The sequence below is a fragment of the Stenella coeruleoalba genome, assembly GCF_951394435.1.
Source record: "Stenella coeruleoalba genome assembly, chromosome: 4".
Taxonomy (NCBI): domain Eukaryota; kingdom Metazoa; phylum Chordata; class Mammalia; order Artiodactyla; family Delphinidae; genus Stenella; species Stenella coeruleoalba.
Genome location: NC_137149.1, coordinates 92,577,197 through 92,589,555, shown reverse-complemented (window position 1 = coordinate 92,589,555; position 12,359 = coordinate 92,577,197). Strand labels below are relative to the sequence as shown.

The window sequence follows — 12,359 nt, the reverse complement described above, 5'->3', positions numbered from 1 at the left end:
TGCTGAGTGATATTGCTTTGTAAGTAAATACCACAACTTCTTTATCCATTTTTCACTTTCTGCGATGTTGAACTTGTACTGTAAACGAGGTTCTTGTAAACAGAGCCGTTCCAAACTTTGGGGTGGCTGTGTCTTTTTCATTTTAATTTCCCTAAGCTATAGGACCATAAGTGGAAGTGCCCTAGGTTCTGTTGCTTTGTTTTTTAGATGTTTCAGGAAACACCATACACTTCTCCGGAGTGGTTGTTGGCAATTTACATCCCGCCCATCAGCATAACAAGGCTCCCAGTTCTCCATGGCCTGTCCTGCCTTTCTGGATTTTACACTTTTTTCAGATGGCCCTTTTGACCGGGGGGAAGTGAGACTTCATTGTAGTGCAGATTTCCTTTGCAAGCTTGCTTGGTTGGCCAAAAAGGGCGTATGCGTTTTTTCCTGAATATATTCAGGAAAAAACGCATACGCCCTTTTTGGCCAAGTGCATCATTGTGGACGTTCTGCCTCTTTTCCTATGCTTTCAATGCAATTCCAGTCTACCTCCTGAAATCGGTTTCCTGCAATTCTGCCCCGCTTTCAAGTCCTCTTGGCAACCTTACTTCAGTCGATTTTTGGACGATAGCTGTCATTTATAACTCTGCAGGTTTGTGAATTACAGTGCCCCTGAGCTCCTTTCTTCAACTCGCTTTCTTTTGAGCTGGCCGCAACACCGCAGGATGGCTTCAGGCCCTAATCTGGTTCCGGTACGGCACGCTGAGCCTTTGGTTATTTCCTCTTCCTGTTGGGAAATGAGAGTTAAATTTGCCCGTCCAGACACCTCCAGCTAGTCTCTCATTGGTTCTCGCTATTCCTGTTCATCCTCCGCAGAAATTGCAAACTGGGCCAAACAGGAGGTTAAAGGGACTGACTCTCCAAGTCGGGAGAGTGTTAGTAAAGCGTCTGGAATGTTGCGCCCGAGTACCAGGGGAGGAAAACTGAGACATAATTGAACACGTCTCCCGTTCACATGGTTGATCATACTCTGGGTTCCACATGCATGTTTTAGCTGAAGGAAGAATACCTTAAACCTGGAGAGTTGAGACCCGTGGAATGGGTACCATGCAATATGACTTCAAAGGGTCTTCATTTGCTCACCGAACCTCTCCAATCCTATCACTGCTGCGTTTATGCCCCTGTACACACGCTTGATTCTCTTTTGGAGACATAGCAATCCATAGGTTTTAAGATACTTACTAGTCAGGTACATTCTTAGGCGTTTAATATGGGGTGTTGAGTCCATTTCGTTGAGCAAGGAGTAGCTCTTGTCTATTCCATATTTGGCTTAAGGAACTTTATCTGTGCTCATTTCAATCTCTCGTTTTATGCAGCACCGCAACTCACCTTTCCCCTTAAGCAAGCATAAGTTGGTTTTCTAAATTTGAGACCCTGTTCTGTTTTGGAATGCAGTTCCTGTGTAGCCAAGTTTACATTCCGTGTATTAGTGATATCTTATGATGTTTCTTTTTCTGTGTGACTTATTTCAGTTAGAATCATCGTACCTGAATCCACTCATTATGCTGCTACGGGCCTGATGACATAGATTTCATTGCTGAGTGATACTGCATTGTACGTAAGTACCACAAGTTCTTTATCCATTTTTCACTTTCTGTGATATTGAACTTGTATGGTAAACGAGGTTCTTGTAAACGGAGGCGTCCCAAACTTTGGGGTGGCTGTGTCTTTTTGATTTTAATTTCCCTAAGCTATAGGACCATAAGTGGAAGTGCCCTAGGCTCTGTTGCTTTGTTTTTTAGATGTTTCAGGAAACACCATACACTTCTCCCGAGTGGTTGTTGGCAATTTACATCCCGCCCATCAGCATAACAAGGCTCCCAGTTCTCCATGGCCTGTCCTGCCTTTCTGGATTTTACACTGTTTTCAGATGGCCCTTTTGACCGGGGGGAAGTGAGACTTCATTGTAGTGCAGATTTCCTTTGCAAGCTTGCTTGGTTGGCCAAAAAGGGCGTATGCGTTTTTTCCTGAATATATTCAGGAAAAAACGCATACGCCCTTTTTGGCCAAGTGCATCATTGTGGACGTTCTGCCTCTTTTCCTATGCTTTCAATGCAATTCCAGTCTACCTCCTGAAATCGGTTTCCTGCAATTCTGCCCCGCTTTCAAGTCCTCTTGGAAGCCTTACTGCAGTCTATTTTTGGACGATAGCTGTCATTTATAACTCTGCAGGTTTGTGAATTACAGTGCCCCTGAGCTCCTTTCTTCAACTCGGTTTCTTTTGAGCTGGCCGCAACACCGCAGGATGGCTTCAGGCCCTAATCTGGTTCCGGTACGGCACGCTGAGCCTTTGGTTATTTCCTCTTCCTGGTGGGAAATGAGAGTTAAATTTGCCCGTCCAGACACCTCCAGCTAGCCTCTCATTGGTTCTCGCTATTCCTGTTCATCTTCCGCAGAAATTGCAAACTGGGCCAAACTGGAGGTTAAAGGCGCTGACTCTCCAAGTGGGGAGAGTGTTAGTAAAGCGTCTGGAATGTTGCACCCGAGTACCAGGGGAGGAAAACTGAGACATATTTGAACACGTCTCCCGTTCACATGGTTGATCATACTTGGGTTCCACATGCATGTTTTAGCTGAAGGAAGAATACCTTAAACCTGGAGAGTTGAGACCCGTGTAATGGGTACCATGCAATATGATTTCAAAGGGTCTTCATTTGCTCACCGAACCTCTCCAATCCTATCACTGCTGCGTTTATGCCCCTGTACACACGCTTGATTCTCTTTCGGAGACATAGCAATCCATAGGTTTTAAGATACTTACTAGTCAGGTACATTCTTAGGCGTTTAATATGGGGTGTTGAGTCCATTTCGTTGAGCAAGGAGTAGCTCTTGTCTATTCCATATTTGGCTTAAGGAACTTTATCTGTGCTCATTTCAATCTCTGGTTTTATGCAGCACCCCAACTCACCTTTACCCTTAAGCAAGCATAAGTTGGTTTTCTAAATTTGAGACCCTGTTCTGTTCTGTAATTCAGTTCCTGTGTAGCCAAGTTTTCATTCCGTGTATTACTGATATCTTATGATGTTTCTTTTTCTGTGTGACTTACTTCAGTTAGAATCATCATACCTGAATCCACTCATTGTGCTGCTGAGGGCCTGATGACACAGATTTCATTGCTGAGTGATATTGCTTTGTAAGTAAATACCACAACTTCTTTATCCATTTTTCACTTTCTGCGATGTTGAACTTGTACTGTAAACGACGTTCTTGTAAACAGAGCCGTTCCAAACTTTGGGGTGGCTGTGTCTTTTTGATTTTAATTTCCCTAAGCTATAGGACCATAAGTGGAAGTGCCCTAAGCTCTGTTGCTTTGTTTTTTAGATGTTTCAGGAAACACCATACACTTCTCCCAAGTGTCTGTTGGCGATTTACATCCCGCCCATCAGCATAACAAGGCTCCCAGTTCTCAATGGCCTGTTGCCTTTCTGGATTTTACACTTTTTTCAGATTGCCCTTTTGACCGGGGGGAAGTGAAACTTCATTGTAGTGCAGATTTCCTTTGCAAGCTTGCTTGGTTGGCCAAAAAGGGCGTATGCGTTTTTTCCTGAATATATTCAGGAAAAAACGCATACGCCCTTTTTGGCCAAGTGCATCATTGTGCACGTTCTGCCTCTTTTCCTATGCTTTCAATGCAATTTCAGTCTACCTCCTGAAATCGGTTTCCTGCAATTCTGCCCCGCTTTCAAGTCCTCTTGGCAGCCTTACTTCAGTATATTTTTGGACGATAGCTGTCATTTATAACTCTGCAGGTTTGTGAATTACAGTGCCCCTGAGCTCCTTTCTTCAACTCGCTGTCTTGTGACCTGGCCGCAACACCGCAGGATGGCTTCAGGCCCTAATCTAGTTCCGGCACGGCACGCTGAGCCTTTGGTTAATTCCTCTTCCTGGTGGGAAATGAGAGTTAAATTTGCCCGTCCAGACACCTCCAGCTAGTCTCTCATTGGTTCTCACTATTCCTGTTCATCTTCCGCAGAAATTGCAAACTGGGCCAAACAGGCGGTTAAAGGCGTTGACTCTTCAAGTGGGGAGAGTGTTAGTAAAGCGTCTGGAATGTTGCACCCAGAGGAGTGCAGGGGAGGAAAACTGAGACATATTTGAACACGTCTCCCGTTCACATGGTTGATCATACTCTGTGTTCCACATGCATGTTTTAGCTGAAGGAAGAATACCTTAAACCTGCAGAGTTGAGACCCGTGTAATGGGTACCATGCAATATGACTTCAAAGGGTCTTCATTTGCTCACCGAACCTCTCCAATCCAATCAATGCTGCGTTTATGCCCCTGTACTCATGCTTGATTCTCTTTCGGAGACATAGCAATCCATAGGTTTTAAGATACTTACTAGTCAGGTACATTCTTAGGCGTTTAATATGCGGTGTTGAGTCCATTTCGTTGAGCAAGGAGTAGCTCTTGTCTATTCCATATTTGGCTTCAGGAACTTTATCTGTGCTCATTTCAATCTCTGGTTTTATGCAGCACCCCAACTCACCTTTCCCCTTAAGCAAGCATAAGTTGGTTTTCTAAATTTGAGACCCTGTTCTGTTCTGTACCTGAGTTCCTGTGTAGCCAAGTTTACATTCCGTGTATTACTGATATCTTATGATGTTTCTTTCTCTGTGTGACTTATTTCAGTTAGAATCGTCATACCTGAATCCACTCATTGTGCTGCTAAGGGCCTGATGACATAGATTTCATTGCTGAGTGATATTGCTTTGTAAGTAAATACCACAACTTCTTTATCCATTTTTCACTTTCTGCGATGTTGAACTTGTACTGTAAACGAGGTTCTTGTAAACAGAGGCGTCCTAAACTTTGGGGTGGCTGTGTCTTTTTGATTTTAATTTCCCTAAGCTATAGGACCATAAGTGGAAGTGCCCTAGGCTCTGTTGCTTTGTTTTTTAGATGTTTCAGGAAACACCATACACTTCTCCCGAGTGTCTGTTGGCAATTTACATCCCGCCCATCAGCATAACAAGGCTCCCAGTTCTCCATGGTCTGTCCTGCCTTTCTGGATTTTACACATTTTTCAGATGGCCCCTTTGACCGGGGGGAAGTGAGACTTCATTGTATTGCAGATTTCCTTTGCAAGCTTGCTTGTATTGCAGATTTCCTTTGCAAGCTTTCCTGAATATATTCAGGAAAAAACGCATACGCCCTTTTTGGCCAAGTGCATCATTGTGGACGTTCTGCCTCTTTTCCTATGCTTTCAATGCAATTCCAGTCTACCTCCTGAAATCGGTTTCCTGCAATTCTGCCCCGCTTTCAAGTCCTCTTGGCAGCCTTACTTCAGTCTATTTTTGGACGATAGCTGTCATTTATAACTCTGCAGGTTTGTGAATTACAGTGCCCCTGAGCTCCTTTCTTCAACTCGCTTTCTTGTGACCTGGCCGCAACACCGCAGAATGGCTTCAGGCCCTAATCTGGTTCTGGCATGGCACGCTGAGCCTTTGATTAATTCCTCTTCCTGGTAGGAAATGAGAGTTAAATTTGCCCGTCCAGACACCTCCAGCTAGTCTCCATTAGTTCTCGCTATTCCTGTTCATCTTCCGCAGAAATTGCAAACTGGGCCAAACAGGAGGTTAAAGGCGCTGACTCTCCAAGTGGGGAGCGTGTTAGTAAAGCGTCTGGAATGTTGCACCCGAGTACCAGGGGAGGAAAACTGAGACATATTTGAACACGTCTCCCGTTCACATGGTTGATCATACTCTGGGTTCCACATGCATGTTTTAGCTGAAGGAAGAATACCTAAAACCTGGGTAGTTGAAACCCGTGGAATGGGTACCATGCAATATGACTTCAAAGGGTCTTCATTTGCTCACCGAACATCTCCAATCCTATCACTGCTGCGTTTATGCCCCTGTACACATGCTTGATTCTCTTTCGGAGACATAGCAATCCATAGGTTTTAAGATACTTACTAGTCAGGTACATTCTTAGGCGTTAAATATGCGGTGTTGAGTCCATTTCGTTGAGCAAGGAGTAGCTCTTGTCTATTCCATATTTGGCTTAAGGAACTTTATCTGTGCTCATTTCAATCTCTGGTTTTATGCAGCACCCCAACTCACCTTTACCCTTAAGCAAGCATAAGTTGGTTTTCTAAATTTTAGAACCTGTTCTGTTCTGTAATTCAGTTCCTTTGTAGCCAAGTTTACATTCCGAGTATTACTGATATCTTATGATGTTTCTTTTTCTGTGTGACTTATTTCAGTTAGAATCATCGTACCTGAATCCACTCATTATGCTGCTACGGGCCTGATGACATAGATTTCATTGCTGAGTGATACTGAATTGTACGTAAGTACCACAAGTTCTTTATCCATTTTTCACTTTCTGTGATATTGAACTTGTACGGTAAACGAGGTTCTTGTAAACAGAGGCGTCCCAAACTTTGGGGTGGTTGTGTCTTTTTGATTTTAATTTCCCTAAGCTATAGGACCATAAGTGGAAGTGCCCTAGGCTCTGTTGCTTTGTTTTTTAGATGTTTCAGGAAACACCATACACTTCTCCCAAGTGTCTGTTGGCAATTTACATCCCGCCCATCAGCATAACAAGGCTCCCAGTTCTCCATGGCCTGTCCTGCCTTTCTGGATTTTACACTTTTTTCAGATGGCCCTTTTGACCGGGGGGACGTAAGACTTCATTGTAGTGCAGATTTCCTTTGCAAGCTTGCTTGGTTGGCCAAAAAGGGCGTATGCGTTTTTTCCTGAATATATTCAGGAAAAAACTCATACGCCCTTTTTGGCCAAGTGCATCATTGTGGACGTTCTGCCTCTTTTCCTAAGCTTTCAATGCAATTCCAGTCTACCTCCTGAAATCGGTTTCCTGCAATTCTGCCCCGCCTTCAAGTCCTCTTGGCAGCCTTACTTCAGTCTATCTTTGGACGATAGCTGTCATTTATAACTCTGCAGGTTTGTGAATTACAGTGCCCCTGAGCTCCTTTCTTTAACTCGCTTTCTTTTGAGCTGGCCGCAACACCGCAGGATGGTTTCAGGCCCTAATCTGGTTCCGGTACGGCACGCTGAGCCTTTGGTTATTTCCTCTTCCTGGTGGGAAATGAGAGTTAAATTTGTCCGTCCAGACACCTCCAGCTAGCCTCTCATTGGTTCTCGCTATTCCTATTCATCTTCTGCAGAAATTGCAAACTGTGAAAAAAAGGAGGTTAAAGGCGCTGACTCTCCAAGTGGGGAGAGTGTTAGTAAAGCGTCTGGAATGTTGCACGCGAGTACCAGGGTACAAAAACTGAGACATATTTGAACACGTCTCCCGATCACATGGTTGATCATACTCTAGGTTCCACATGCATGTTTTAGCTGAAGGAAGAATACCTTAAACCTGGGTAGTTGAAACCCGTGGAATGGGTACCATGCAATATGACTTCAAAGGGACTTCATTTACTCACCGAACCTCTCCAATCCTATCACTGCTGCGTTTATGCCCCTGTACACATGCTTGATTCTCTTTCGGAGACATAGCAATCCATAGGTTTTAAGATAATTACTAGTCAGGTACATTCTTAGGCGTGTAATATGCGGTGTTGAGTCCATTTCGTTGAGCAAGGAGTAGCTCTTGTCTATTCCATATTTGACTTAAGGAACTTTATCTGTGCTCATTTCAATCTCTGGTTTTATGCAGCACCCCAACTCACCTTTACCCTTAAGCAAGCATAAGTTGGTTTTCTAAATTTGAGACCCTGTTCTGTTCTGTAATTCAGTTCCTGTGTAGCCAAGTTTCCATTCCGTGTATTACTGATATCTTATGATGTTTCTTTTTCTGTGTGACTTATTTCAGTTAGAATCATCATACCTGAATCCACTCATTGTGCTGCTAAGGGTCTGATGACACAGATTTCATTGCTGAGTGATATTGCTTTGTAAGTAAATACCACAACTTCTTTATCCATTTTTCACTTTCTGCGATGTTGAACTTGTACTGTAAACGAGGTTCTTGTAAACAGAGCCGTTCCAAACTTTGGGGTGGCTGTGTCTTTTTGATTTTAATTTCCCTAAGCTATAGGACCATAAGTGGCAGTGCCCTAGGCTCTGTTGCTTTGTTTTTTAGATGTTTCAGGAAACACCATACACTTTTCCCGAGTGTCTGTTGGCAATATACATCCCGCCCATCAGCATAACAAGGCTCCCAGTTCTCCATGGCCTGTCCTGCCTTTCTGGATTTTACACTTTTTTCAGATGGCCCTTTTGACCGGGGGGAAGTGAGACTTCATTGTAGTGCAGATTTCCTTTGCAAGCTTGCTTGGTTGGCCAAAAAGGGCGTATGCGTTTTTTCCTGAATATATTCAGGAAAAAACGCATACGCCCTTTTTGGCCAAGTGCATCATTGTGGACGTTCTGCCTCTTTTCCTATGCTTTCAATGCAATTCCAGTCTACCTCCTGAAATCGGTTTCCTGCAATTCTGCCCCGCTTTCAAGTCCTCTTGGCAGCCTTACTTCAGTCTATTTTTGGACGATAGCTGTCATTTATAACTCTGCAGGTTTGTGAATTACAGTGTCCCTGAGCTCCTTTCTTCAACTCGCTTTCTTGTGACCTGGCCGCAACACCGCAGAATGGCTTCAGGCCCTAATCTGGTTCTGGCATGGCACGCTGAGCCTTTGATTAATTCCTCTTCCTGGTAGGAAATGAGAGTTAAATTTGCCCGTCCAGACACCTCCAGCTAGTCTCCATTGGTTCTCGCTATTCCTGTTCATCTTCCGCAGAAATTGCAAACTGGGCCAAACAGGAGGTTAAAGGCGCTGACTCTCCAAGTGGGGAGCGTGTTAGTAAAGCGTCTGGAATGTTGCACCCGAGTACCAGGGGAGGAAAACTGAGACATATTTGAACACGTCTCCCGTTCACATGGTTGATCATACTCTGGGTTCCACATGCATGTTTTAGCTGAAGGAAGAATACCTTAAACCTGGAGAGTTGAGACCCGTGTAATGGGTACCATGCAATATGACTTCAAAGGGTCTTCATTTGCTCACCGAACCTCTCCAATCCTATCACTGCTGCGTTTATGCCCCTGTACACATGCTTGATTCTGTTTCGGAGACATAGCAATCCACAGGTTTTAAGATACTTACTAGTCAGGTACATTCTTAGGCGTTTAATATGCGGTGTTGAGTCCATTTCGTTGAGCAAGGAGTAGCTCTTGTCTATTCCATATTTGGCTTAAGGAACTTTATCTGTGCTCATTTCAATCTCTGGTTTTATGCAGCACCCCAACTCACCTTTCCCCTTAAGCAAGCATAAGTTGGTTTTCTAAATTTGAGACCCTGTTCTGTTCTGTAATTCAGTTCCTGTGTAGCCAAGTTTACATTCCGTGTATTACTGATATCTTATGATGTTTCGTTTTCTGTGTGACTTATTTCAGTTAGAATCATCATACCTGAATCCACTCATTGTGCTGCTAAGGGCCTGATGACACAGATTTCATTGCTGAGTGATATTGCTTTGTAAGTAAATACCACAACTTCTTTATCCATTTTTCACTTTCTGCGATGTTGAACTTGTACTGTAAACGAGGTTCTTGTAAACAGAGCCGTTCCAAACTTTGGGGTGGCTGTGTCTTTTTGATTTTAATTTCCCTAAGCTATAGGACCATAAGTGGAAGTGCCCTAGGTTCTGTTGCTTTGTTTTTTAGATGTTTCAGGAAACACCATACACTTCTCCCGATTGGTTGTTGGCAATTTACATCCCGCCCATCAGCATAACAATGCTCCCAGTTCTCAATGGCCTGTCCTGCCATTCTGGATTTTACACTTTTTTCAGATGGCCCTTTTGATCGGTGGGAAGTGAGACTTCATTGTAGTGCAGATTTCCTTTGCAAGCTTGCTTGGTTGGCCAAAAAGGGCGTATGCGTTTTTTCCTGAATATATTCAGGAAAGAATGCATACGCCCTTTTTGGCCAAGTGCATCATTGTGGACGTTCTGCCTCTTTTCCTATGCTTTCAATGCAATTCCAGTCTACCTCCTGAAATCGGTTTCCTGCAATTCTGCCCCGCTTTCAAGTCCTCTTGGCAGCCTTACTTCAGTCTATTTTTGGACGATAGCTGTCATTTATAACTCTGCAGGTTTGTGAATTACAGTGCCCCTGAGCTCCTTTCTTCAACTCGCTTTCTTGTGACCTGGCCGCAACACCGCAGGATGGCTTCAGGCCCTAATCTGGTTCCGGCCCGGCATGCTGAGCCTTTGGTTAATTCCTCTTCCTGGTGGGAAATGAGAGTTAAATTTGCCCGTCCAGACACCTCCATCTAGCCTCTCATTGGTTCTCGCTATTCCTGTTCATCTTCCGCAGAAATTGCAAACTGGGCCAAACAGGAGGTTAAAGGGACTGACTCTCCAGGTCGGGAGAGTGTTAGTAAAGCGTCTGGAATGTTGCACCCGAGTACCAGGGTACAAAAACTGAGACATATTTGAACACGTCTCCCGTTCACATGGTTGATCATACTCTGGGTTCCACATGCATGTTTTAGCTGAAGGAAGAATACCTTAAACCTGGATAGTTAAGACCCGTGTAATGGGTACCATGCAATATGACTTCAAAGGGTCTTCATTTGCTCACCGAACCTCTCCAATCCTATCACTGCTGCGTTTATGCCCCTGTACACATGCTTGATTCTCTTTCGGAGACATAGCAATCCATAGGTTTTAAGATACTTACTAGTCAGGTACATTCTTAGGCGTTTAATATGCGGTGTTGAGTCCATTTCGTTGAGCAAGGAGTAGCTCTTGTCTATTCCATATTTGGCTTAAGGAACTTTATCTGTGCTCATTTCAATCTCTGGTTTTATGCAGCACCCCAACTCACCTTTCCCCTTAAGCAAGCATAAGTTGGTTTTCTAAATTTGAGACCCTGTTCTGTTCTGTAATTCAGTTCCTTTGTAGCCAAGTTTACATTCCGAGTATTACTGATATCTTATGATGTTTCTTTTTCTGTGTGACTTATTTCAGTTAGAATCATCGTACCTGAATCCACTCATTATGCTGCTACGGGCCTGATGACATAGATTTCATTGCTGAGTGATACTGCATTGTACGTAAGTACCACAAGTTCTTTATCCATTTTTCACTTTCTGTGATATTGAACTTGTACGGTAAACGAGGTTCTTGTAAACGGACGCGTCCCAAACTTTCGGGTGGCTGTGTCTTTTTGATTTTAATTTCCCTAAGCTATAGGACCATAAGTGGAAGTGCCCTAGGCTCTGTTGCTTTGTTTTTTAGATGTTTCAGGAAATACCATACACTTCTCCCAAGTGTCTGTTGGCAATTTACATCCCGCCCATCAGCATAACAAGGCTCCCAGTTCTCCATGGCCTGTCCTGCCTTTCTGGATTTTACACTTTTTTCAGATGGCCCTTTTGACCGGGGGGACGTCAGACTTCATTGTAGTGCAGATTTCCTTTGCAAGCTTGCTTGGTTGGCCAAAAAGGGCGTATGCGTTTTTTCCTGAATATATTCAGGAAAAAACTCATACGCCCTTTTTGGCCAAGTGCATCATTGTGGACGTTCTGCCTCTTTTCCTAAGCTTTCAATGCAATTCCAGTCTACCTCCTGAAATCGGTTTCCTGCAATTCTGCCCCGCTTTCAAGTCCTCTTGGCAGCCTTACTTCAGTCTATTTTTGGACGATAGCTGTCATTTATAACTCTGCAGGTTTGTGAATTACAGTGCCCCTGAGCTCCTTTCTTTAACTCGCTTTCTTTTGAGCTGGCCGCAACACCGCAGGATGGTTTCAGGCCCTAATCTGGTCCGGTACGGCACGCTGAGCCTTTGGTTATTTCCTCTTCCTGGTGGGAAATGAGAGTTAAATTTGCCCGTCCAGACACCTCCAGCTAGCCTCTCATTGGTTCTCGCTATTCCTATTCATCTTCCGCAGAAATTGCAAACTGTGCCAAAAAGGAGGTTAAAGGCGCTGACTCTCCAAGTGGGGAGAGTGTTAGTAAAGCGTCTGGAATGTTGCATGCGAGTACCAGGGTACAAAAACTGAGACATATTTGAACACGTCTCCCAATCACATGGTTGATCATACTCTAGGTTCCACATGCATGTTTTAGCTGAAGGAAGAATACCTTAAACCTGGGTAGTTGAAACCCGTCGAATGGGTACCATGCAATATGACTTCAGATTGACTTCATTTACTCACCGAACCTCTCCAAGCCTATCACTGCTGCGTTTATGCCCCTGCACACATGCTTGATTCTCTTTCGGAGACATAGCAATCCATAGGTTTTAAGATAATTACTAGTCAGGTACATTCTTAGGCGTTTAATATGCGGTGTTGAGTCCATTTCGTTGAGCAAGGAGTAGCTCTTGTCTATTC

General features: G+C 43.9%; 1 long non-coding RNA gene across 6 annotated transcripts in view; it reads left to right on the top strand.

The window, feature by feature from the left end:
* The window catches only part of LOC307185418, a 1,072,281-nt gene that overhangs the window by 775,384 nt on the left and 284,538 nt on the right, over window positions 1-12,359 (top strand). The window contains exon 5 of one of the 6 annotated variants that reach the window (XR_013828054.1): window positions 7,834-7,866. The exons of the other annotated variants lie outside the window; for them this stretch is intronic. This is a non-coding gene — a long non-coding RNA (uncharacterized lncRNA). Of the gene's footprint in view, window positions 1-7,833; window positions 7,867-12,359 lie in introns of those variants that run through there. 6 annotated transcript variants of the gene reach the window in all.